Source organism: Camelus ferus, chromosome 2 (assembly GCF_009834535.1).
Source record: "Camelus ferus isolate YT-003-E chromosome 2, BCGSAC_Cfer_1.0, whole genome shotgun sequence".
Taxonomy (NCBI): domain Eukaryota; kingdom Metazoa; phylum Chordata; class Mammalia; order Artiodactyla; family Camelidae; genus Camelus; species Camelus ferus.
Genome location: NC_045697.1, coordinates 9,670,869 through 9,698,205, shown reverse-complemented (window position 1 = coordinate 9,698,205; position 27,337 = coordinate 9,670,869). Strand labels below are relative to the sequence as shown.

The 27,337-nt window shown below is 42.7% G+C and overlaps 1 long non-coding RNA gene across 3 annotated transcripts in view; it reads left to right on the top strand.

Moving 5' to 3' along the window:
- The window catches only part of LOC116668000, a 269,658-nt gene that overhangs the window by 119,972 nt on the left and 122,349 nt on the right, over nt 1-27,337 (top strand). The gene's annotated exons all lie outside the window — the stretch shown is intronic.

The following is a 27,337-nucleotide window of genomic DNA, read 5'->3' as shown; positions in this document are numbered from 1 at the left end:
GAGCTAGAATCTCCAATGATTTTCTATATAAAGAAACTGAGACCCTGAGAGGTTGAGTGAGTTGCTCAAGTCCATACAGTCAGTATGGGGCCAACAATGGGTTTGAATCTGCACAGTAGCTTGAATCCATCCTCCTGACCACTTAGACTACCCAGATGTCCCCTAGTTCACAAAGGGCCATCACAGCTGTGCTCAAATCATGACTCCCTCCAACCTTGGGAGACGGAGAGCCCATGTCCTCCCTGATTCTCACACCTGGTGGTGGAGGGGGTGGGGTGTGAGGTCGGGAGAGGGACTCGCGTGCTCCCAAAGGTGCCTGGGCAACGGGATATGCCACACGTGCATCCAGAACATGGGTGACATGGGTGGAGAAGCCAGGGTGTGGATTTGGTTCTTGTGTGAGAGTCTGCTCCTCATCCCTGAGTATGTCTCTCATACTCTTTTATTCCTCAGTGTTCACACCTGTGAAATGGGGCTAACAGACTCTGTCTTTTCTATCTTGTAGCAGCCTTGGGGGGGCGCTCCAATGACATCAGGAACATGCCCTGTGAAGCACAACTATGATGATTATTATAACTTGGCATGAGAAGAGAACTTAGGTGTTTCTATGAAAAAACTCACCTGGGCAACTCAGGGAATTACTCTTCCTAACCAACCATTTGATTTCTGCTCAGTTTCTACTAAACCCTTTCCAGGCCTGAGTGGAAGGAAGTATAGGAAAGATGTCAGGGGGAAGGTCTTGCTGAGATCTGTAAATTTAGTCATATCTGTCCCCCTCCCTGGACATACCCTGTATTGGGCCCAATCTTCAAAATCAAGGACAGTCTACCCTTCTCTTTCCAACAGGTTGCACCTGAGCTGGATTCTCCTAGGACAAGGCTGGCTATCCCTCTTTCCCTAAAAATCTGGATACTCCCCACCCACTGGACTTTTGAACCCTCACTCATCAGGGTTCAAAAGTCTTGACACTGTTATTATCCCCATCCCTAAATTTTCTCGTATACTTCTTTATCAGTTCATTCTACAAATATTTCCTTAGTGCTTACTCTGGCCCAGACACTGCTGGGCACAGAAAATATGAAGTGAATTAGATGAGTTCCTATGCTCCAGGAACTTACAAGCAATCCAGCCTCAGAACTGGGCATAGTTCCACATCGGTTCCCGAGGCTGTGTCTGCTTACATTCCTCTCCACGAACCTTCCTCCTCTTCTCCCACCTCCTTGCTGTGTGGTGGACAAGGAAGAGATGATGGCTGAGGCAGAAGATACATGCTCTGCCCTCATTCCTTGCTGTGTGACCTTGGGCAAATCACAGCCTCTCTGGGCCTCTTTACTTGTCTATAAAATGAGGTCAGCAATAGAGATATGTGATAAGATTCAGTGAGTATTGACTATGAACCAGCCACTATTCTAAGTGCTTTATGTCTTCATTTTTACAGACGAGGCAGTCGAGGCACAGAGAAGTTCATTAACTTACCAGGTCACAAGACTAATTGTTTACAGAACCAAGAGTCAAGACCAGGCTCACTGCCTCCAGAGCCCAGGTCCTTAGCCACTATGGCATCATCCAGCCTAAGCTATCCATTATCACAGTGTACCTTAGGGGCGTGTGAACAGACCACCTTCTGTATAACGTTGCTGAAATGGATGCAGGGTACAGACAGTGATGATGAGGGGGAGGAACAAATTCCTGAGTGAGATTTCTGAGAGTCTTAGCTTATCAGTTGATAGATGGACGGATGAATGGAGGGATAGAGCGGGGCAAGGAGAGAGAGAGAATTATATATACAGATGGCGTAATCCTGCACAGCACAGAGGTATTACTATCCCAATTTTAAAGGTGAGGGAATGGAGGCTCAGAGAGGTGATGTGCGTTGTCCAAGGTCAGTCAGTGGCAGAGCTTGGCTTTGACCCAAGAACTGTGTGATTCTGAAGCCAGTGCTTGTCTCATATCTCTCTCAGCTGCTGGGCAGACAGGAATCAGCAGTTCTTGAGTACAACTGGACTTCAGTCTTCTCTCTTGTTCCCTCCTTCATTATCAACAATCCATGGAGCAATTTCTGTACATTATTTATCATGGAGAATTCACTGAAAATAATCCACCACCCCTGCTTTTAAGGAGATACTATATATAATTTGGGGAGATACTGTATATTATCAACAAATAATATATAATATATAAATTATTATATAACTATGTCTTCTGTAAGAAACAAGACTTCCCTAAGGAATCCCTGTTTCATATGAGGAGGAATCTGCTGGCCAAAGGAGAGGCTTCTCTCCTCTCCCTCCTTGTCCCTCTCTCCTTTGTTAGGCTCTGGATTTAAATCCTGCTTCCAGTACCAACTGGACGTGATTTGTACAGTCTGAAGGTTACTTTAGCAAAGCCAAATGATCTGTCTCTTTCTACCTTCAAGGTCTCACAGTAACAGGTAAATTAAAAACAGCGTTATTCCAATCTCTTTCCTGCTTGAACAGAGCAGCTTTTTATTCTTATGTCCTGGGCTAGTTCTAAGCTATCACATATTCCAAATCAGAATAAGGATGATGTGTGTGAAGTTCACATTAATGAAGAAAATGCAAATAAAGCAGTATGGTGCAAGAATGATCAAAATAAAAGGCATGCGTTTTTTCCCCCCTGGGGAGACATGTGCAGATTTAACCAAACTCAAGTAAAAGTGTCCAGAGAAAACCTAGGGCTCAAGATAGTTAGGCTTCCTTCGAGGTTAAGAGAAAAATGGTATCTATTCAGCCCCTAAGTTGTGCCAGGCAGTGAGACCCTTTCACTGTGTTACCTCATTTAATCCTCCCGGGAACCTGAAAATGAATATACTATTAAAAATGGGGATGAGAATGATTTGAGGTGATGTGAGTAAGACGCCATGTTTATTGCCTGGCACATAGTCATTGTTCAGTAGTGGCTGTCATTAGTGCTGTTGCTTAAACCCATTCGATAGGAAAGGAAGCTAAGGCTCAGAGAGATTTTAGCCTGGGAAGTTGTGTAGCCAAGGGGAACAGAGCAGGAGTTCAGCGAAGACCAGTCTGGGCCCAGAAATCACACTTCCTGCGGTGACATGGAGTTACCACGTTGCATTTTGGGGAAGAAAGACAAAGCCTGACTTTTCATTTATTAATTAAAAAAAAAAATTACCTGAAGTTCTGGTTCCTCTGGGCCAGCCCTATTCCTGGCATGTTTTTCTCTTTTCTCTAATTATTTAGTCTATAAATAAGGGGTCGCTGTACAGTTCCTTCTGTAACCCCGGCTCAGCTCACAATCTTAAAGGAAACGTGGGAGAAACCAGAGGCCATCGCCATCGGCTGCAGGTCCTTCTAGAGCCCCATGCCAGCAAGTCCTTCTCTGCGCTGTGACTCACACCCCATCACCTGCCCCTCCCCCCAGGCCAAACTGGGGCGTGACTCATTCTGGCTTCTGACAGTCTCAAAAGAACCATAAATTTAAGCCCAATCCTTGTTGGTCAAGGAGCACCCTTGTTCCTTAAGCCACACCGTTGTGGTTGGCACACGCCCTCTGCTCCAGCCAAAGGGAACTCCATGCCTCCGTGGGGTTTTTCCTTTCAGCTAATTGCTCCATTCTAGGTCCCACTCCGGGAAGACTGTCGGTGATGGGGGTACTCCTGCATCAGAGCTCAGGTCACGGACGTTCCAGGGCTGAGACCTCAGGTGGATTCTGGGGTTTTGTGAAAGAATTAGAAACTGGGGAAGCCAAGTCCTCTCTCAACTGAAGCATATTAGGGACCCCAGCAAAAGCAAGGACCCCTTAGTGCTGTGTCATCACAGGCTGCTGGGCCTGTGGCTTCATGGGCAGGTTATAATTAGCGGACAGCTCATCCGGAGGAAAGCAGAGAAGGAGCCTCGGAACTGGTCCTCCTGCCTCCGGTCTGGCTTCCCTCCAGCCTGCCCCATCACCACGTCACTCTCACGCTTAAGATCTTTAATTAGATTTCCTTTTAACCTCTGCTTGACAGCAGGAAGAATGTTTATATAATTTATATGGAAAGGAAAAAAAAACCACACCACTTCTCTCCCACTCTGCCTCCCTACTTCACCTGACCAGCTTCTTCTGGTCTCTAAGGCTTAGCTCTGCTGTCGACTCTTCCGATTGGCCAGGCTAAGCCAGGTGCCTACTATGTGCCTTTGTTCCTCATCTTGGACTTCTTTCTAGCTCAACCCTTACCTGCACCTCTCCATGCTCTGGTTTTCTATTTGATCATCTGTCTTCTCAGTCATGCAATGAGTTCCTCAGTGGACAAGACCTTGTTAGCACAAGTTACATAGTAGGTGTTAAAACTAATGGGTGACTTAGCAGAGAAACTTACCTGTGTCTCTTTTTTTATGTTACTGTAGATACACTGACATTAAAGGAAAGGTACTTAGATCTAAATTTTCTTGACTCCTAATGAAGGCAATTAATAGCCTTTTTGGGTTTCAGGGCTGAAAAAAATAAGTGAGCAGGCCACTCCCTAACTCATGTGTGTGTGTGTGTGTGTGTGTGTGTGTGTGTGTGTGTGTATTTTTTTTACTTGAAGGTACAGACCCACTGAAGTATAGTCTAAGTGAAGACAGGCCCTCTTTAAAGATTTGCAGAGGCTGGAGGCCCCATCAGTGAGATGGTTGGGTCGTGTTGGACTGCGTCAAGGGCATGATTGTGGGAACGCTCAGTGAACTACTCCAGCTGAAAGGCAGTGGTGGCCATCCTGGTGGCCTGGGCCTGAGTGTTTTAAGTGCAGTAGCCTCAGGAGCCCTGGCAAAGTTTCCCGTGGCCAAGCTGGTCCAGAGGGAGGGGGGCTTCTAGCACAACCATCGCTTTATGGTGGTCCCTGACGACTGAGCAAGGCCTTACATTCAGTAACAGCAACACTAGGGACTGGAAATGAAAACTAAGGCCGTTCTCTTCTTACCATGCCAGTCTCTCTCCACCATTTTCCTGGATCTGGTAAGGTCTAGGATTCTTATATGATCCAAGTGAGAGAAAGGGATTGGATGACTAAGATTGGATTTCTTTGATAATTCAAGGCTTTCTGGGAATACTTTTAAGTAATGAAGATGCCTTGTGAACAAAGAAAATAGACCACTAGCCTTGCAAATGAATCAGCTGGAATGAGAAAGATTTCAGTACAAACTTCAATAATCATATGTGGAGCCCTGGCTACAGGCTTGGGGCTGGGAATATCACAGTAGATAAGCCATGGACCCTCCTCATGGTGTTCCCTTGAAATCTATGAGGCAGACCAGATTGCCACATAATCAGGAATTTCAGTGTGATTTGTTATATGTGGAGATAGAGGGAAACTAAAAAGGGAGGGGAACTTAGCTTGAACTGTGGTGGCAGGAAAGGTTTTCTAGGGTATATTGTACTTGAAGTGATCCTTGGAGGTAAATGAACTAAATTTGTGATAAAAAATAGGAAAGGTATTCCAAACACCAGGGAGACAGAGACAGAAAGTTGTATGAACAATCCTAGATGTGGGGGATTTATATGTTGGGTATTACTGGAGGTGAAATGTGTGACCTTAGTGGTAGAAGATGAGATTGGAATGTTCAGCAGGTCCAAAGCCAGGGAACCTTGGACTAGATCCCAAGGCTAATGGGCAGAAATCGGAGGATTTTGAGCAGGCTAAATTTCAGCTTTAGAAACATGGGTTAATTAATGCAATGCCAAGTCTTATCATAAATAAATCCTGAAACCTCAGTGGTTTTATGCAGTGTTCCATTGTAAGAACAGTGGTAATATGATGATGATGATGATGGTGACAGAAGGTAACGCACAGTGCCTAGTATGTGCCAAGATGACTCTAAGTGCTTTACAAATATTTCTAGTAATCCTCATAACAACTCTCTGAAATAGAATCATTATCTATTCCTATTTGACAAACAAGAAAATTAAGGCAGACGAGGCCTCAGATTTAAGATGTAACTAATCCTGGATGGGCCACCCTACAACTAGTTCTGAACACATCCCTGGGGATGAACAACTCTAGAGGATGGGGGATTTGTTGGGTAGGAAAACAGTCACTGCCCACTGGGAAGGGGTCTGCAAACAGAAAATGGCCTGGAGTGTTGAAGTGTGTGGAAACTGGTGGGAAAGAGATTGTACACAAGAATCACTCCTCAATATTTCTGTCAAGGATGGCACAGACACCAAATGATGCATGCATCAATTCAGCCTTTATTGAACAGAACCTTGTGGCGGGCTGTGGGATAGGTTCGAGGATACACCCTTCCCCCTGGCTTCCAGAAGCTTCTGGTTGATTCCAGGAAGGGCAGAGTGATAGGCCGGCAGAAATCTGTAAAAGCTTTCCTTTATTTTCATCCATCCTATAACATGCATAGGTAGTTTTTGGCCTGTCCAACATTCACTTTCTTTCTTTTGAGTTTCCTTTTAGGAATTACCCCTCAACCACGTTGTGTAACACTCACAGGGTTGGCCTGAGATCCAGACTAGAGGGGTCAGGTGTTGTGCCTCTAGAGTTTGGCTTTTGAATGGAGTGACATAGTAATGAGACATGGCTGTGGCTGCTTCATTGACACCAGCATCCTGAAGAGGCTTCCCCTTGGTTCCAGGAGCCTTGGGACCTGGACTATACAGTTTCCTTTCTTCATAGTCATGTGTTTTCTCACATCATATAAATCTATCTATCTATCTATCTATCTATCTATCTATCTATCTATCTATCTATCTATCTATTGTATATGTGTATATACTTTTGGGGGGGCTTATATTGGCCAACCATTTTTTGTTGCTTGCAGCCAAAGACATTTAACTACTACATATCCTTTTCTGGTATCTTTCTGCCTTGTTTTTTCTACCTGTAAAATGGGAACAGTAAAACTGGCTACTTACCCTCAGGAGGTTGTGTAAATTAAAGGTGTATGTCAATAAAATGCTTTCAGATGCTGGGATGAAAGTTACTCTGGAACTACAAAGTATCCTTCTCAATTTTAGCCGAACTTTCAAAGAGGGACACCATAAAGCAGCTTTTATCCTGACAGGATGTATTTCTCATTTTATTGTCTCTGTAAACAGTTCAGGGGTTGCTCCATACTTGCTGTGTTTCCAGAGCTAACATTCAAGATGAAAGCTCAGCTTTATTTAGCGTGAGAAGTCTCTGAATGACATAGGCAGGAGACGTGGGCATTACTGCTGTTATGTGTTATTTAGTGACAAGGAAGTTGGCTCAAGTTCTCAGGTGGTTACTTTTCTAGCTTTTTAGGGTTAATACTCACATTCCTGCCTCAAATCAGAATGAATTGTAAAAACCCACCAATTTTAGAGCAGAAAGAGTCGCATCATATTAGAGCATTTGGCAATTATGAAAGCATGTACCATAATAAAAAGTACAACACCTGCAGGCTCTAGAATATTTTATGATTTCCAGGACACACACACTTTTCCTTAGACCAGCGTAGATCCCAGAGTGGCCGGCAGGTGCCAACTACACATCAGACTCCAAAATTATTATTTTAAGTGAACCATTTTTATGATAGGCAAACATTACGACAGTAATGCATACACATCAGGGGAAGTGTGGAAATGCAGACGGAGTAGAAAGGTAAAGAAAAATACATCAATATTTCAATAGGCTTGCTGTCCTAAAACATTCATTACATTTTCATTTATACCAACTTCCTTTTGGTCCCTAATTATTTTATAATTATTTCCTATTAATTGATGCAATTTTATATCCTGTGTTTTTTCCTTTTATATTATATTATAGCTCTAGCAGTTGTCTATTGCCACCCCCAAAACTCAGCGGATTAAAATAAAAACCATTTATGATTGCTAATAAGCCCAGGGGTTGGCTGGAAGATTCTTCAGTCTGGTCTCAACTGAGCTTACTCGTGAGTCTGCCACCAGTTGATCTTGGCAGGGTAATCTCATCTGTTTGGGATTCACAGCTCTCCTGCACTTGGTCTCTCATCCTCCTGGAAGCCAGCCTGGACTTGTATGTGTGATGGTGGCAACATTCCGAGAGAGAGAGCAGAAGCACAAGAGGCTTGGGTGCAGAAATGGAGCATGATTATCGCCACTGTGGCTATTGCCTGTGCAAGTCACCAGGCCAGCCTGGATTCCAGGGCTGGGCAGGTCGCTTCCACGGCTCATGGGAAAAGGTTAGCATTGCAACGGTCAGAGACAGAAAGAGGGGTGAAGAAATGTATTTTGAGTTTGCAGTCACTCTCCCATAATAACGTAAGCACACTTCTGTATCTCATAGACATTTTTAATGGCTTTGTAGTATTACATTGAGGAACACTATCATAGACAATTTAACTATAAACAATTAACTATAGTTGTTCGACAATATTGTTAGATTCAGGTGTACAGCATGATTTGGTATTTTTGCAGGTTACTGTAAGATAATGGCTATAATTCCTTGTGCTCTACAGTATATCCTCGTTGCTTATCTAAGAAAACCTTTCTACTTGGGGTCATTTAAAAAATCTATACAATTACAGAAGTTAATGTATTGTTTAAAAGTTTATAAAATTTATTATTGCTTTTTCTTCATTCTTCCAAAGCACTTTGCAAGAGGCTCGCACCAATTTAAATCCACATCAGTGGTACAGGAGTGTTCATTTCACTGCCCTGCTACCCATATTGAATACTCAAAAAAAAGATCTCTGCTGAAAGAAATAAGGAACCTCCCCACCCCCAGCATTTCCTTGATGTAATTGGCACTTATTTAATTGCTAATAAAGAGAAGGAGTGTTCTGGACAGAAAAAGAGGTTTATATAGTCAGACAAGATCAGGGAATGCTGTATGTCATGTTTCCATCTTAGTTAATTACCATGGACATGCTCTGAAGATTCCCGCAGTAAAGTAATGTGTCCAACTTTATTGTTGAGTCAGTGTTTCCCTAATTAATTCCATCACAGAACACTCATTTTTTTGTACAGCATCAATTAACACCTTGGAACAACTATTTTGAGCCAGGCATACTTGAGGAAATGCTGTCTTAATAAAACCTGGTTATGTTTCCTCATGATGGGAGTTTCAAACACCCTGGAAAGGCAGGAGCTGTACCAGACACACCTGGGGCTTCTGGTCATTCCTAAAGGATACTGAACCTTACCAAAAGAAGTTAAAGTTCTCAGTGAAAATGTTCAGGTGTCTTTCTTCCCAACCGTTCTCTTTGCAGTGGTCTCCCCAAGAGCTTTCAGGTTTTGTTTGAAGGGATGCGTTCTTCCCCAGAAACAGCATGCTGGGCTTTATCTCCTCTTCGCATTTTCACACTAAATCATACCTGACTAGTGGCCCAGAGCTTCAGGGGCTGGCCCCTTCCTAGGACTTTGCTGCTCTAGGTCAGGGCTGCAGACCAGGAGCAGCCACGCCATAAGGGAACCTGGCAACAGCCCCACCCAGACCTCCTGAAGCAGAGTCAGCATGCGTTTTAACCAGGTGTCTTGGTGATTTGGTATGTGCCCATTAAAAGGGTAGAAGACCAATCCAGGGACACCAAGCTAATCTGAAGGACCTGTCCCTTCCTCTTGACCATGCTTTGTGACTCAGCTGCCACCACCACTGCACATGGCAGGGTTAGTGGGCACATATTGTTTTCACCCCTTTTAAATTCTGGCCGGTGTGTGGCCACAAGTCCATTCTCCTAATTCTTTTAAGCATATTTGAACTTACTACAATTAAAACAAACAAAACATACCAAATACAGAGGCAAAAACAAATACAAAAAGAAGTGAAAAAAAGGATTAAACCAAGTCTGGGGAGGCCGGATGCAGTTTCCTGCTCCTGCCACAGCCTTTGTCTTTCTCTTTGGTTCCAGATACACAAGCCTTGATTTGCTCCTAATCCTACCTTGGGAGCCTTGCCCTCTAAGTCCCAAACAGCTGGTGCGGCAGTCCAGTCCTGTCTCTCTAGTCCTGTTGCTTCCTGGAGGGAACCTCTTCACAGTTGACTGGCAACCCACCCCCCACCCCTTTCCCCAGGATAAAGAGATAGGCTTGAGACATCTTGATTATTCTGTGGTCCAGAACCAGAGGTCTGGGTCTCCCAGGGTGGGAGACTATCCTGGGCTCTGTCTACTTTCTGATTTCTTGTCTCTTTCCCAGAGTATTTGTATCAGGTACTCCCTCCCACCCCTCACCCCCACCCACTGTTGCCCTTTTAAGAAAGTCTCCCTTACCCAGCTTCCAGGGAAGTGACTTTATTGTGGCCAACCCCTCAGTCTAATCATAGCAAGCTACTCAGAATTATAAAGCACTAACTAATGGTTTTTTATGGAATTCTCTTACTAAGTCACTGTCTAGAAGTAGTTAAAAAAAAACACATGGGTCTAAAGGAAACTTCCTTATTCTGCCACTTACTAGCTGTGTGACCTTGGACAAGAAACAGAACCTTTCTGTGCCATGATTTACTCATCTGTAAACGGAGGATAAGAGTACTTCCTGTTTCTTAGAACCAAGGTTGTCTGCAATATTTTCAGGGCCTAGTACTAGCTGAAAATGTTGGCACCTTGTTCAAAGGTTACTGAAAATCTCAGGATGGCCTTTGTGAGGTTAGGACCTTGGACGACATGAAGTTGTCCTTCCTAGAGCTGTTAAGGTGATTGCTAGGCCTAGGAATTCAGTACATCCCCGTTGTTAATAAAGCTTAGAGAAGTATGTATTATTTATCTTATTTTACAAAAGAAAGAACTGAGGATCTGGAAAATGAAACAATTTTACCCAACAAGGCCAAACAGCTGAGCTGCAGAGCTGTGGTGGGCCTGGGTCTGCTTCTAAAGCGAAGGAGCAGAAACCCCCGCAGGAGGAAATGAACTTGACCCCGCCCCGCTGGAGGGGAAGGGCCAGGAACCCAGCCACTTCCCTCACTGTCAAGAAAACAGCAACTAGAGAGCTGTGTATTTTATTTCTGTGAAACCTGAGGACATTTACTAGGTCAAAAGCAGGACTGAGAGCCTCTGACCCAGGTCGAGCTGTTTGTGAGAGCCTAGCAGAAAGCTTAGATTCTTTTGATCAGTAGCTTCAGCCTGCATACCGTTTCTCAGGCCTGTGGCTTCCTAAGACCTTGAATGACCAGGTTCCTTCCCCACCCCACCCACCTGTAGGAATCTCTCCTTTTTTTGGTTGCAGTGTTTCCTGGTCTCCAAAGAATAAAGATCAATCTGAATAACTTCCTTCAGCTCAGGGTCCCAGACATCTGGCTTCTTAGCCTGGTCAAGAGTAATGGCATGTCCAACCAGGAGCCCAAGAGAAGGTGACATGTGATGAGCCCACATCTGGGGATTTTAGCGCAGTTCCCTTCCACATGGTGAGGGTGCACTCATCACATGTCTGTTGTTTTCTCTGGTCTAGCAAATGTGTTAGGCACTTATCATGAGCTCTATTAATTCTCACAATAGCCCTGAGGGGCAGGCATGACCATTCCAACCTTCAAATGAGGAAGCAGAGGTCAGAGAGTACAGTCACATGCCTTGAGTCACACAAGCTAGAAAGGGGTGGATTCAGGTTTGAATCCAGGTCACGCTGGTTGTAGCATCCCATTTCATACCAGACCTAAACTAACCACCGTACAGTGAGTGTTTACTATTGGGATGGTAAATTTTATGTGTCAACTTTACTGGGCCATGGAGTGCCCAGGTGTTTGATCAAAAATTAATCCCAGTGTTTCTGTGATGGTATTTTGGGGGTGAGATTAGCATTTAAATCAGTAGCCTGAGTAAAGCATCCTTCATGTGAGTGGGCCTTGTCTGATGAGTTGAAGGCCTGAATAGAACAAAAGGGCTGATCCTTTACCAAATGAAAGAGAATTTTTCCTGCCTTTGAACTTGAACTGAAACATTGTTCCTGGATCTTGAGCCTCAGAGCCTTTGGACTGGAGCCATAGACTCTCCTGGTCTCCAACTTGCCAACTCACCCTGCAGATCTTGGGACTCACCAGCCTCTATAACTGTATAAGCCAGTTCCTTATAATACATGTATCTCCTACATCCTATTGGTTCTGTTTCTCTAATACTACGACATTCTAGGAATTGTGCTCAGCACTGTGGGAGTACAGGGACATAGCAAAGACAAGAAGGCAGAGTCCCTGTTTTCAAGATGCTTGCAGTGCAGGGAAGAAAATTAATAGCACAGCAGATGTACTGCTATTGAGTTATGGGAAGGAGTCGCTGGGACAGAGGAACTAAGGGGTGGGATCTTAGGCGGAAGGACTACTGAGTGCAAAGGCATCAAGGCAAAAGGGCATAATCTGATAGAGGAAATTTGTTAAAAAAACAAAAAACGAACAAAACTTGAAAGTGTGAAGCTGGCAGAACATTCATCATGTTCCAGACAGGAAAACAGAAATCACATTATTTTAACAACCAGCATCCACTGTGGAGGACTGGTTAAAGCAGGCATTGGAGGGCTAAGAAAGCAAAATGGAAACACTGAGGTAACAGAGATGTAAGTGTAGGAAGCAGCAACCACTACAAGCTCTGTGAGCACAGGGCAAAAGTCAGGTACTCATAAGGATCGGTTCCAGGACCGCTGGAGATACCAAGATCCTGGATGCTCAAGTCCCTAATATAAAATGGCGTAATATTCGCACATAACCTACACGCATTCTCCTGCATACTTTAAATCATCTCCAGATTACCTGTAATACCTCATCTGAGGTAAATGCTATGTAAATAGTTATAAATATAATGTAAATCCTATGTAAATAGTTGCTGGTACATAAAATTGTTTTGTTTTTTGGAACTTTCTGTATTTTTTTTTTCCTGCATGTTTTCCAGCTATCGTTGATTGACTCCTTGAATGCAGAACATGGGGATAGGGTGGGCCACTGTGATTAGAAATTAGAAGGTTACAGATGCTCTTGAGGAGCTGGGACTCAGACAATGAAGAAGGGTGCTGCCCAGGTGCTTCTGGGACCTCTAAGGGGATCCGGGGAGTCTGGTTCTGCCGGGGGCGTGCTGAGTTGGCTAGCCTGGGCTCAGGAGAACCAACTGTTAAATTTCCAGGAATTTTTTGAGCCAATGGTGGAAACTTCAGTAGTTCGAGGTCACCCATGATGGAGTATTTATACAACAGAAATAGACAAATGCTACAAAACAAGACTTTTTTTTTTTTTTCCTGGGGAGTTCCTTTTCTTCGCACCACTGCTTTTGGAACCATGGAGTAGGGCTGGTGAGTGTAACTAAGGCCGGTGGCTGCTATGGTGAAGTGCTGTTGCTTGGATGAAACACCAGTTCCCTGCTTCTTTCGGGGGCATCTAGCTTTTCGCTAGATCTTCTGTTTGGCAGAATCTGTAAGCAGAGTCATCTGGCAAAGGAAGATTGTGGTTTACAGAATTCCAACCCCCACACCCCCAAAGGGAGAAGATAGAAGGGTCTCTTTGGAGCTGAGAAACAGTAGCTTAAACATAAGAGGGCCAACCTTCTGATCTCCAGGAAGCACTGTTGCGTAGTGGTGGTAAGAGCTCTGGCCTTAAAATAACCCCAGTTTGCCAGGGCTCAGATGCTGGCTTTGCCCACTGCTTTAAGATCTGTGACCTTGAGGGAGATGTTTAACCTCTCTGCGTTACTTTCTTCATGTCTACAATGGGGATAATCATAATATTAGTTGTAGAATGGATTGAATGTGATAATGGTTATAAGGTAATAAGCATCCTTACCTTCTCAGTCAAATCTTTGCCAGATGTCACCTCCTCAGTGAGGACTTTAACGATCATTATTTGAAACTGCACCTCCCTTCTTCCCTGCACCCGGCACTCATTATCTCCCTCCCATAGCTTATTCTTCTCTCACCTTTATCGTCTTATAACTTACAGATTACTTATTTTGGTTATTGTCCATCTTCCTAACTGAAAATATGGGCTCCATGAGACCTGAACATTTGTTCTGTTTTGTTGTCTAGCACATAATTGCTCTTCAACAAATATTTATTGCATAAATGAAAAATCTTGTCTAGCAAATAGTATATGCAAAGAAATGCCAGCAACCCCTAAAAAGATAAAAATTATTTGATTAGCATTTTGGCCTTCCATAGACACCCTGCCATCACAGAACCAAACTCAGTTCCATAAAATGAGATGCTACCCTGCTTTGAAAGTCTCTCAAGAGAACTAACTGAGCTAGAATTCCAGGCCTTCAATAATAGCTCGAACATTTTAGGGGTTTTTTGGACATCTGTTAGACATCTCTCAAAACTGGCCAGTGGATTTCCTTTTTGGATATGACTTCAGTGAAACATCCTCCTTGGTCACTTTTCCTTCAGTTGTAAAATAAAAGAAGCAGAAACAGAGCTTTCATGCCTGGAGCATGCCGGAAAGACACCAGTCATGTGGCAGTGCTCCCAGAGGGACAGCTTCATTTGCCCTCTTACAACTACCAGGTAGCAGATTAAACTCCTAGCATTCCAGGGAGAACTTGCAGTACTTTTTATACGGTAAGGGTAAATTTATTTATTTAATCATTTGGATTTAAAATATATATATACACACACAATTTTTAAAGGTTACACTCCATTTACAATTATTACAAAATATTGGCCATAATGTACAATACATCCTTGTAGCCTATTACAGCCAATAGTTTGTACCTCCCATTCTCCTACCCCTATACTGTCCCTCCTCCCCCCAGTGGTGATCAGTAGTTTGTTCCCTATATCTGAGAGTCTGCTTCTTTTTTGTTATATTCACTAGTTTGTTGTATTTTTTAGATTCCACATATAAGTGATATCATACAGTATTTGTCTTTCTCTGTCTGACTTATTTCACTTAGCGTAACACCCTCCAAGTCCATCCACGCTGCTGCGAATGGCACAGTTTCATTCTTTTTTTATGTCTTCTTTATCCGTTTATCTGTTGATGGGCACTTAGGTTGTTTCCATGTCTTGGCAATTATAAATAATGCTGATATTAGGGTGCATGTATCTTTTCAAACTAGTGATTTCAGGTTTTTAGATCTATACCCAGGAGTGGAGTTGCTGGGTCATATGGTAGTTCTGTTTTTAGTTTTTTGAAAAACCTCCATACTATTTCCTATAGTGCTGCACCAATTTACATTCCCAGCAACAGTGTGCAAGTGTTCCCTTTTCTCCACATCCTTGCCAACATTTGTAATGTGTGTTTTTTTTTTTTTTTGATGATAACCATTCTGACAGCTATAAGGTGATACCTCATGCGGTTTTGATTTGCGTTTCCCTGATGATTAGTGATGTTGAGCATCTTTTCATGTTGGCCATCTGCATTCCTCTTTGGAAAAATGTCTATTCAGTTCTTTTTCATTGGGTTGTTTGATTCTTTTTTTTTTTTTCGGTTGTATCGGCTGTTTATATATGTTCAATATTAGTCCCTTATCAGTCATATCATTTGCAAATATTTTCTTCCATTCAGTAGGTCGTCTTTTCATTTTGTCAATGTTTTCCTTTGTTGTGCAAAAGCTTTTAAGTTTAACTAGGTCCCAGTTGTTTATTTTTGCTTTTATTTCCTTTACTTTAGGGGACAGATCCAAAACAACATTGCTGTAATTCATGTCAAAGAGTGCTCTACATATGTTTTCCTCTAGGAGTTTTATAATATCCAGTCTTACATTTAGGTGTCTAATCCATTTTGACTTTATCTTTGCATATGATGTTAGAGAATGTTCTCATTTCATTCTTTTACATGTAGCTGTCCAGTTTTCTCAGCACCACTTATTGAAGAGACTATATTTTCTCTACTGTGTATTGTTGCCTCCTTTTTCATAGATTAATTGACAGTAAGTGCCTGGGTTTATTTACGGACTCTCTATCCTATTCCATTGATCTGTGGGTCTGTTTTTGTGCCAGTACTATATGATTTTGATAACTGTAGCTTGATAGTATAGTCTGAAGTCAGGAAGCGTGATTCCTTTAGCTCTATTCTTCTTTCTCAAGATTATTTTGGCTATTTGGGATCTTTTGTGATTCCATACGAATTTTAAAATTATTTATTTTAGTTCTGTGAAAAATGCCATTGATGTTTTGATCAGAATTACACTGAATCTGTAGATTGCCTTGGCTAATATGGTCATTATAACAATATTGAGTCTTCCAGTTTCAGAACACAGTATGTCTTTCCATCTGTTTGTGTTGTCTTTAGTTTCTTTCATCAGTGTCTTATAGTTTTCTGAGTACAAGTCTTTTATCTCCTTAGGCAGGTTTATTCCTAGGTATTTTATTCTTTTTGAGTGATTGTCTCCTTAATTTCTCTTTTTGATGCTTCATTTTTGTGTATAGAAATGCAAGAGATTTATGTATATTAATTTTGTATCCTGTAACTTTACCAAATTCATTGATAAGCTCTAGTAGTTTCCTGGTGGCACCTTTAGGATTTTCTGTGTATAGTATCCTGTCAACTGTACTGACTGGTAGCTCTTTGAGGACCTAACTGATTTTTATTTAAAGAGGAAACCAACCATTTCTCTACCTTGTACCAAGTCTATGCATTTCTTCTCTGTGTGGCCAGTATGAAAGCATCTTGACACATGTGGGCTATGTGGTCAAGGGTAAACACAGCCTGATGGTAGGGAATATTTTGATATTCCCAATGTCAACCACCTGGGCTGGGTGGGCCCTTAGTCAGGAACTAAAAAGGGGGTGCATGGCTTACATGGACAATGAGTTTGCTCTTGTCTTCCATTCTTGACCTGCGCTTGAGGCATACAGGTACTGATGAAGTCATTTTCAAGTAGTGGGGGTTAAGAACAGGTTCTGCCACTTGGGGACAGATGAATGCTAATAGTGATGATGGCTCATGCTGATTTAACCCTTACTACATTCAGGCATTCTAGTCAGTGAGTGATCTCATCAGCTTTCATAGCAACTCTAAAAGATCAGTAGGTTCTACTATTATTCTGATTTTACAGATAAGAAAGTTGAGGCTTAAAGAAAGCCTGTGACTTTTCCAAGGTCACACATCTAGTATACTGGGATTTGAATCCTATGATTCAGACCTCCAAAACCATGCCCTTAGCTGCTTAAACAAGCCAAGGTATTTGGAATCTATATTTTGCTGGTGTTAGCTTTCCTTTGTAAAGTCTTTTAGGAGAAATGTTTGAATCCTTCCTGCCTCAGGTGTACACACAGAGGTGAAATGGCCCTCGGTCCTTCCTTGGGTCACAGCATGAAAGGGGAGTGGCACCTCTGGAGCTTAGCTGTTAGTGAGCTCTTTCTGGGGAAGGCAATGCTTGGGGAAGTTACTTAACTTCTCAGTTCCCCTCTCTTCTCATTGGTGAAACATGTAATAATAGTACCCAACTCATGGGGATATTGTAAAATTTAAGTGAGAGAATATATGTAAATAACTTAGCACAATGCCTGGAACATAGTTAGCCCTTAATAAATTCTTAGATGTTACTAAGAAAATGAATGGCATTTTCCTTTGCATAAGTGACTTTCCTTTCAACGATCTTCAATCTTCAAGATGTCAGAAACATTTTAGACAATCTCTTATAATAGCATTTCCCAGGATCTATTCCCTGTATCTTTTAGCCAAAATACTCTGTTCAGAACAACTTCTAGGATCAACTATGTTTTGGAAATATACTTATAATTCCTTTCTCTTTTTAAATTAAATGCTACCAGAGTCTGGTAATAAAAACCTTGTTAAATTTGTTTTCACACTGCATCTTCTGAATTTTTTTTTTAAGTTTAATTAAAAGTTTTTAAGACTTTTTTTTGGGGGAGCACTTTTAGGTGCACAGCAAAATTATGAGGAAGGTACAGAAAATTCTCATATACCCCCTGCTCCCACACATGTGTAACCTTCCCCATTATTAACATCTTCTCCACCAGAGTGGTACATTTGTTACAACTGATGAACCTACAGTGACACATCTTAATCATCCAAAGTCCATAGTTTACCTTTGGCTTCACTCCAGGTGTTGTACATTCCATGGGTTTAGATAAATGTATAATGACATGTATCCATCATTATAGTATCATACAGGAATATTTTTACCATACTAAAAATCCTCTGCCTAGTCATCCCTCTCATCAATGCCCCCTGCAATCCCAGAGAACCACTGATATTTTTACCCTCTCCATAGTTTTGCTTTTTCCAGAATGTCATATGGTTGGAATCATACAGTATACAGACTTTTTGGATTGGCTTCTTTCCCTTAGTAATATACATTTAAGTTTCCTCCATGCCTTTTCATGGCTTGAGAGCTCATTTCTTTGTAGTGCTGAGAAACATTCCACTGCCTGGATATACCAGTTCCTTATCTGTGTTGGACATCTTGATTGTTTCCACGTTTTAGCAATTATGAATAAAGGTGCTATAAAAATCTGTGTGTGAATTTTTGTGTAGACATTGTTTTCAACTCCTTTAGGTAAATACCAAGGAGTGTTATTGCTGGATTGTGTGGTAAGAGTGTGTTTAGTTTTGTAAGAAACTGCCGAGCTGTCTTACAAAGTAGCTGTACAATTTTGCATTTTCACCAGCAGTGAGTAAGAGTTTCTGTTGCTCCACATCCTCACCAGCATTTGATTTGTCAGTGTTCTGGATTGGGGCCATTCAAACAGGTATGTAGTGATATCATGTTGTTTTGATTTGCATTTCCTTGATAATATCTAATGTGAAGCATCTTTTCATATGCTTATTTGCTATCTATTTATCTTTTTTTGGTAAAGTGTCTGTTAAGGTCTTTGGCCCATTTTCAATCTGTTTGTTTTCTTATTGTTGAGTTTTAAGCATTCTTTGTTTATATTGAGTAATGGTCCTTTATCAGATGTGTATTTCGCGAGTATTTTCTCCCAGTCTGTGGCTTGTCGTATCATTCTTTTGATTTTATCTTTTTCAGAGCAGAAGTTTTTAATTATAATGAGGTCCAGCTTATGACTTATTTCTCTCATGGATCGTTCCTTTGTTGTTGCATCTAAAACGTCGTCACCTTACCCAAAGTCATCCAGGATTTCTCCTACATTCTCTTCTAGGAGTTTCATAGTTTTGGGTTTTACATTGAGATTTATGATCCACTTTGAGTTAATTAAGATCTGTGTTTAGATTCATTTTTTGCATGTGAAGTCTAATTGTTCTAGCATCATTTGTTGAAGACTATCTTTGCTCCATTGTTTTGAATTTGTTCTTTTGCTAAAGATCAGTTGACTGTATTTATGGGGTCTATTTCAGGGCTCTCTGTTCTGTCCCATCGATCTATTTGTCTGCTCTTTCAACAATATCATGCTGTCTTGATTATTGTAGTTTGATGGTAGGCATTAAAGTTGGATAGTGTCAGTCCTCCAACTTTGTTCTTCTCCTCCAATATTGTGTTGATTATTCTGAGTCTTTTCCCTCTCCATATAAACTTTAGAATCTATTGATAACCACAAAATAACTTGCTGGAATTTTAATTTTTGAATGCTGTTGACATAGAAGATTCTTTTTTCGTTTAGCAGTTATTAACACTCTGGTATACACTCTGGAAGTGACATCTTATGTAATTTGCTCATTTTTGGTGATCTTATAAAATTTCTTAATTTTTTGTGAATGAACCTCTTCAATGAGTCTTCAAAGTTCTTGATTATATTGTATATGTGTCTTTATATCCACTGTAGCACCAGAAACATAGTAGGTACTTTGCAAAACAAATATTCCTCAATCGATTCATTGGGTTTTACGTTCTACTTCACACAGAGCGCACGTTAGCCCTGCCTGGTGTGAAGGGACCCCGCCTTCAGGCAGGCAGTGTCATGTCATGGTGGGAATGATCTCTGTAGCTTACTTTCCTGGTTTGTAACTTTAGCAACTCAAATAAAATAGCCCTTGCCTTATTTGCGACCTTTAAATTCTCTGTAATCATGAATTAGGGCATTAAAGTGGGTGAAGTTTTATGATACAAGTATACAAAACAGAAGGAGGGGTATAACCTTGTGGAAAATAAGTTAAGTCTAACCAAATGAGAAAAGCAAAGGCTATCGATGCAGAGCTTGCTAGAGTAAGGGAGTCAGTCACTGTCACTTGTTTTGGCAGTGAGTCAAAGTCAGGGAGAGGACTAGGAAAGCTTTATAGTGGGGAACAGGGAAAACTACAGGTATATCCCGATTCGAAGGCATTAGCATGGAGAAACTGCAGGCAGGAAGCCTGGAAGCAGGGCATCCTTTGTGACTGGCTGGGGTGCACAATTTGATTTCATCTGGTTGGTCCTAATTTAGAAGTAGGAACAAAAATTAGGGAAGCTGTCAGTTATTAATCAATTCCTGGCCATTTGGGGTTGATTGTGATAGGGGTTATTATTTGGCTTCCTGGATTGTTACTAGAGACAGCAGTCTGACTGCCTGCAAGTCTGACTTACAGCAGGCTGGCTTCCTGGGCTGATTACTGTAAATAAGCATTTGGTTTCCTGGATTGGTTGCTGCAGGTTTGGGGTCAGAGTTCTGTTTTTATATATAATCTGGCCATTGCCCATTTGTATATTCAGTCTTTCATTCTCATTCACTGTTTGGGTAAAATTCTCAATTCAACTCAATTCAAAAGTTCTCCAAGTCAAGGGAGTGTGTGGAGGATCATGGTTTGTGTTTTGGTAAAGATGACAGTAGCTGAAGCTACGTAACTTCTCAGAATTTTTTTCTTATAGCTCATCAGTGTTACAAACCATTTGTTGAATGCAATAGTTAGCCCTTCCTGATTCTGGAAAAGGCATCCCCTTAGACCTTATGACGGTTGTGAGTTCCCAAAGATACAAAGAATGTGTGATGCCTGTGGTCCGAGAACTCTTGGGCACTTTTTTGTTCCTGTGGGAACTGGAGGTGTGATCATAGAATATTTAACTGCCTGTACTATTTCTCAGCATAACAATTAAAACTGGGCAAGGCTTGATGTCATATTTCTCAGGAATTTTGGAACAATTCTCAAGATCTCTGTTTATTTTATTTTATTGTTTAGTAAGAAAAGAAAGAAGTCTCTGTGGAGGGGTCCACACACTCTGGTCTATGGCTTATTTTTGCACAGCCTAAGCTAAGACTTTTTTTTCATTTTAAAATGATCATTAAACAAACAAATAAAAAAAAGAAGACAAATATGTGACAGGGACAGTAAGTGGCCCACAAATTCTAAAATATTTACTCTCTAGTCCTTTAGAGAAAATAGTTGCCAAGTCCTATGTTGGTCAATCACAGAGAGACTTGGCTAGGTTTTAGGAGTAGGACCCTCTTGGTTTTCAGTGCATGGGGAGTGGTGAGGTTGGGGTGCTGCCTGACGTGTCCCTACAGGAGCCACAGAGGAAACACGTCTCACCTGTCAGGCTGGACAAGGATGGGGAGCAGTGGGAAGTGCTCTCAGAGGATCTGATGTCAGTCTCCAGGAACCACAGACCTGAACGTTTTGCCTTGTTTTTTTAAACTATGGTTTCTCCTCCCATGTGACTACTCCCAGGGCTGGTCCTACTGCTTCTTCCAGTCTAGCCTGGGCCATGGCTGGAGGGCAGTCAATATTTTCAAGGCTTCAAGTTGTCTTCACCCTAGAAAAGCCTAGTTCTTCTAAGTAAAGCGTAAAGCATCATTTTCCTTTCCTTTTCCATTTCTACTTGGTTCAGGAAAAAACAAAAAAACAAGACAAAACAAACAAAAAAATACCTGAGTTATCCTTTGTGAGAAAATGATGTAGTGCAGTCATCAGACACGTGGGGACAATGTTTTGTAATAATGTCATCGAAGATACTTACAGCCTTACACAAAGTGAAAAAGTTGAACATGAATGTGGATAAATATCGTAGACTTAACTATTTAAAACAAATAGACAAACAACAAAATATGCATCAAAACAAAATACCAGAGAGGAAATACTCCGAAGTTAACTGTGGTTGCTGCAAGGAATTGGAATTCTGGGATATGTTTTTCTTCTTGAAGTTTTTGTATACTTTCACATTTTTCTACCAAAAGTATGTATAGTTTTAAAATCAGATTAAAAATGGAGAGTTTGACCTAACACTATGCTGGTGTATTCCAGTCAGAAGAAACACTTACACATTTGTACTCAAATGTCTTCCTGGGAGCAGATGGAAAGTTGGATCCGTCTGTCAAGATGTGATGGATCAAACTGCCACAGTTACCAAAAACTGGCAGAAAATGAAGAAAAATGGTTATCAGTGAGCCTTGAATTATTCTTGTAACGCCCTGCATCCTCACTTTACTTTGGTAGGCAAAGACTTTTTTTCTTGTTTTAAATGTTTGGATGATGGAATCACCAAGAATTATAGTTGTCCCAACCCTTAGTATATTTACCTTTCAAAACGATGAGACTTCAAGTAGAAATAAAAGCCCTGAATGTATTTGAAACTCGCTGATGCCTTCTTTTCTACGTAGGACAAATCCATTGCCTTCCCTATTTATTTTTATTGCATTATAAATCAGTTGGGAACAATAAAAACCCAGAAGCCTAAGCATCAGGAAGAAAAGGAGACTTGGTCACAACTTGTTGGTAACTCTCCAAAATACATATGTATTCTGAGCCCCAAAGCGCTGTATCAGCATCTTTTTCTCTGTAATAATGAAGAGCAGTGCCTTCTCCACCAGGCGGCTGATGGTTGGTGATCTGGCAGGCCTGCCCCTTCTCAGGCCACTGTCATCACTTTAATCTTCCCAGTTCTTGTTTTTGTCGGTGTTTGTTCCTCTTCCCTCCCTGGGCTGTTGTTAGAAGTGTGAGTGATCAGGACATATCAGTCTGCATTTGCCATCTGTATTTCTGTCCTCAACTTCTTTTCATCCGGCCACCCCTTCAATGTTGGCTTCTCTCTGAAGCCGCCACTAGAACCGTGCCCTGTACTCATCCCTCCCTTGCCTGGCTTACTCATTAAAGTATAAGCTCTTTGAGGGCAGGGACCACACCTTCCTCTTCTTGATGTTCTGAACAGGCAGCATGGAGCCTAGAATATAGGCTTAGATACATTTTCTTAAATGAATAAGTTAAGTGAAACCAAATGAATTAGTCAGATGAAGTACTTACTCCCTTTCAAGCACTGTTTAAAGTACTTTGCCTGCGTGTGATCCTCATTAAAAATAACCTGGTCACCCCATATTTTATCTACTTACAAGTACAGGAGACAGAAGTGCAGCAGTGATTGCAGACCTTCTGTCTAGGCTGTTGAAAGCTATGTTCCTCCTAAGACTTTCCTCCTAGACACCCTAGGGTGATAATGGTGAAGTCTTCCCATGAACGCCCCCACCCTAACCCAGGAGAGAGAGGGCAACATTTTGAGAGCAGACATGAGTCTATGCAGAGATCTCCCCTGTGCTCACCTTGCCCAACTGCTCCTCATTTCTCAGCCTAGTTAGTGTGGAAGGGTGCCTGGCATCCATCCAGACCCTTGGCCATCCAGCCAGGCTGGTCCGCCCGCATGCACGTGATCAGGCCTGTACATACGGGCTGCTGGCGTTCCGGTCCTCTTTGCTCATTTGTCTTGAACCCTGTTACTTCTTCTCCACCCCGATCTCTCTCTCTCCTTTCTTCCAATGTCTGCTTGGCTGCCCTCTGGTCCTCTTGGCTTTGTTTTCAGCTACAGCTGCTCCAGCTCTCTTGATTTTTGCAATAGCCCTTGGCTTCTCTGGCTGAGCCTGACTGCATGCAGTCAGCACTCACCCGAATTCCTCTGTCCCTGGCAGCTTCTGGCAAAAAATCCTGCTTGACCAAACTCCAACCCCCAAGGCTGACGTGGCCCCAACAGCAAGGATGGAATTCCCCCCAGTACTTTTCACGTCGCTAAACAGATACACTGTGCGATGGGTTATGCATCTCCAGGTCCAGAGTGGGACAGGGTGGCTTAGACGGCTTTCAGGACCAGACTTGGGCTCATCTCTCCCAGCCTCAGCTATCAGCCTATTTCTTGGTTCCCCCCAAACTCCCACTTGCCCTTGTCTGAGGGACGTCACACATCCGATTCCCACTGCCCGGGAGACTTCTCACCCCCACCCTCCACCATTCTGCCTCCGGCTTAGCCTTTGGGCCTCAGTTTGGATATTGCTTCCCTTGGAAGCCTTCACTGCTTACAACCCCCCACCCCTGGGCTGAATCACGTAGGTGCCTTTTCTCCTTTCTTCTTTGTCACCCAGTGCATCTCCATCACCAGCACAATAGCCGGTGCTCACCGAGGACTCCGTCTGTGCAGACACGCGGTGTAAAGACCTGCACAAGAATGAACTCAACTGAACCTCCCTGACAAGCCTGAGAGGGATACTTTTTTTTAAAAAGGAATTTGGGACTAACAGACGCATATTACTGTCAGTAAAATAGATAAACAAGAGCCTACTGTATAGCACAGGGAGTTATATTCAATTTCTTATACTGAGTTGTAATGAAAAACAATCTGAAAAAATATATACCTATTTATATGTATACGTATAACGGAATTGCTTTGCTGTGCACCTGAAACTAACATTTTAAATCAACTACAATAAAAAAAAAAAACTTCAATAAAAAAAGAACTGAAAAATTAATTTTTTATACTATTTTTAAAGGTTACTTTCCATTTAGAGTTCTTACAAAATATTGGCCATATTCCCTGTGTTGTACAATACATCCTTGAGCCTGTCTTACACCCAGTAGTTTGTACCTCCCACCCCCTCACCCCTATTTTGCCCCCTCCACCTTCCTGCTGGTAACCACTAGTTTGTTCTCAATATCTGTGAGTCTGCTTTAAAATTCTATTTACTATTTTTATCTCTGTTTTACAGATAAGGGAAGTCAACAAGGGTGTATAAGGCCACACGGATAATTAGGTGCAGTCAGATGCGACACCCAGGCTGCCTGGCTCTGGGGCCCCTCGGTGCAGCTACTCTTCCCTGCCTCTTGTGTGTGGCATCTCTCACACCACACAGCACTGTCTAGTCACCCTTCTCCTCTGATGTATTCGCAGCTTCATCTGAGCGTGAAGTGCAAATCCTGACGAAATTTAAACCCAATTCGTCCTTTTTGCGGAATGTACGCCTGGATTCTAGTTACTGATATCGATGTCTCACAAAGTCAAATACTACATTACTGATTTTGGAGTTGGTGAGGTCAAGTGTGACTGAAAAACAAGGCCAGCCAGCCGACTGGTGTGCTGGCTTTGGGTCTCCTAATGATTTCTCTGTTAGTCGATCTTATTCAATATGGACAATCTGAGCCAAAATGAAAGTGTTGTCTGTCTCAGTCCTCACATTTTACACAATTGGAGATGGGGGGGCCAGAGCATTTAAGTGACTTGTCCAAGGTCACACATGGAGCCGGTGACAAACAGGATGCTGGGCTGGCTGACTTCCAGTCCTGTGTCCTTTCTCTGCACCTGGTCAAACAGAAACTACTGTCGCATGAGGGCACGCAGGTAGAACAAACATCGAGTCTGCGAATGGTTTGATTCTGATTCCAAACAGCACGAAGGGACCCAGGGCTCCAGTGCTCCCCAGGCTGGAGATCAGCCCAGAGTAAACACGAGGCACCTGATAGAGAGGCACACTTGGCCCAGAAAGGGCCCAGACTCTGCAAAGCTCTTAGAGTGTTTTGCTCACAGCTCATTCTTTATTGCTGAGTGAACTTGCATGCGTTTCCTTCGCTTCTCTGGTCTCCAGTCCCCTCGGCAGCATGACACGGTCTTATGAACTGACTGTGTGTGTACCCCTCAAACCCATATGTTGAAGCCCTAACCTGGAATATGATGGTATTTGGAGTGGGCCTTTGGGAAGTAACCAGGTCTGTGAGGTCATGAGAGTAGAGCCCCTGTCATGGGATTAATGTCCTTACAAAAAAAGGAAAACAGAGATAAGTGCTCTCTCTCTCTCCCCACCATGTGGGGACACACTGAGAAGACAGCCATCTTTAAGCCAGGAGGCGTCCTCTCACCAGGAACTGAATCTGGCATCTGGGTTTTGGACTTTCAGCCTCTAGAGCTATGAGAAATAAATGTCTGTTGGTTAAAACCCTCAGTCTGGAATTCTGTTACAGCAGCCCGAGCTGATTAAGACACAAAGTTTTATGAGCTTAATCTTGAAGTCTCCTTCTGGGTCTGCAACCCTACATTCTTTCTCAAGGTCCCTTCTGTCTGCTGTTGGCTGCATTCCTTCCTGCCACTCCGCAGTCCCCCCAGACACTCCTCATCACTGCTACGTTTTCTCCAACTCCACGCCCTTAATCAAAATCATCTGCCAACTTAGAGGTTGAGCCCAAGCCTCAGCTTACAGGTGTGAAGGAAAATCAGTGCCTTTGGGTCAGATCCAGATACTTCTATTTACGTGAACTTGATCAGCTTCTCTACGCCTTCATCTGCAAAGTGGACTTAATACTTCTAGGATAAGAGTTGTGATGATTGAGTGGAATTAGATATGTAAAATACCCATTAAGACTGGGGTCAGCAACATTTTTCTATGAAAGGGCAGATGGTAAATAATTTACCATTGCAGGGAACTTGGCCTCTCAGCTTTGCCATTGTAGGGTGAAAATGGTCGTGGGGATGTGTAAACACATGAGTGCGGCTGTGTTTCAATAAAACTTTATTTATAAAAATAGGTAGCAGACTGGATTTGCACCCCCTGCCGGCAGCTGCCATGCTTTGCTGCCCTATGTAATACATGATTGTTCTCATTACTTTTTTATTTAAATAAACTTTAGGCTGTTTTGCACTGTCTTTTTCTCTGGGACACTCCTTCCCTCCCTGCCTCACTTTTCTTTGCCGGATAATGGGTACCTTGACAGCAAGAATAGGTGTTAATATTGGGATCTCTTCACCCAGAGCTCTAAGCACAAGCACTAGAAGATGCGCTGTGTTTTTTGGAATGAAGTGAAAATCCACCCCCCCACCCACCTCATTCCGGGCTCAGGGTCCAGCGTCTGAGGACCCCCAAATGCAGTGATGTGGGCCCGGAGCCAAGGGAGAAGAAAGCCTTTCTCAGGACCTAGGGGGCCTGCAGACTGGGCGGGTTTTGCTTTATAAAGAGATGCTGTACTCTGAGTTTAGTGAAAGGCCCCAGCTGGCACACTGGGGAGGTGGCCAGCGGCGGAGCTGGTGTGTGAGTCCACCGCAGAGGTCTCCTGTCCTGCCAGCCTCGTGCGGGCTCTGCTGATAGGGGGCCCATTGTTCCTTGTCCATTGTGCGGAGCGCGGGGTGTTGGGGGCGATGGGCAGGGTTTGGAGCAGCCACTCATTTCCCAGCTCAGTGAAAACAGAAAGATAAAGGGCCAGGAGAGGAAGAAGAGAGCGCCCGCCATGCTCCGGTGCCAGCTGGGAAATTGAAGTGACCTGCCGGGGGCGAGCGCTCGCAGAGCAAGGATGGCATTTGCTGAGAGCCGCTCTGGGCTTGGAACTGCAACTGGGCTCTCAGATGTTGGTAATTGGAACGCGGCGAGATTCAGTAATCCATCTGGCGGTTATTCAGCTAATCTCAGTATCCTG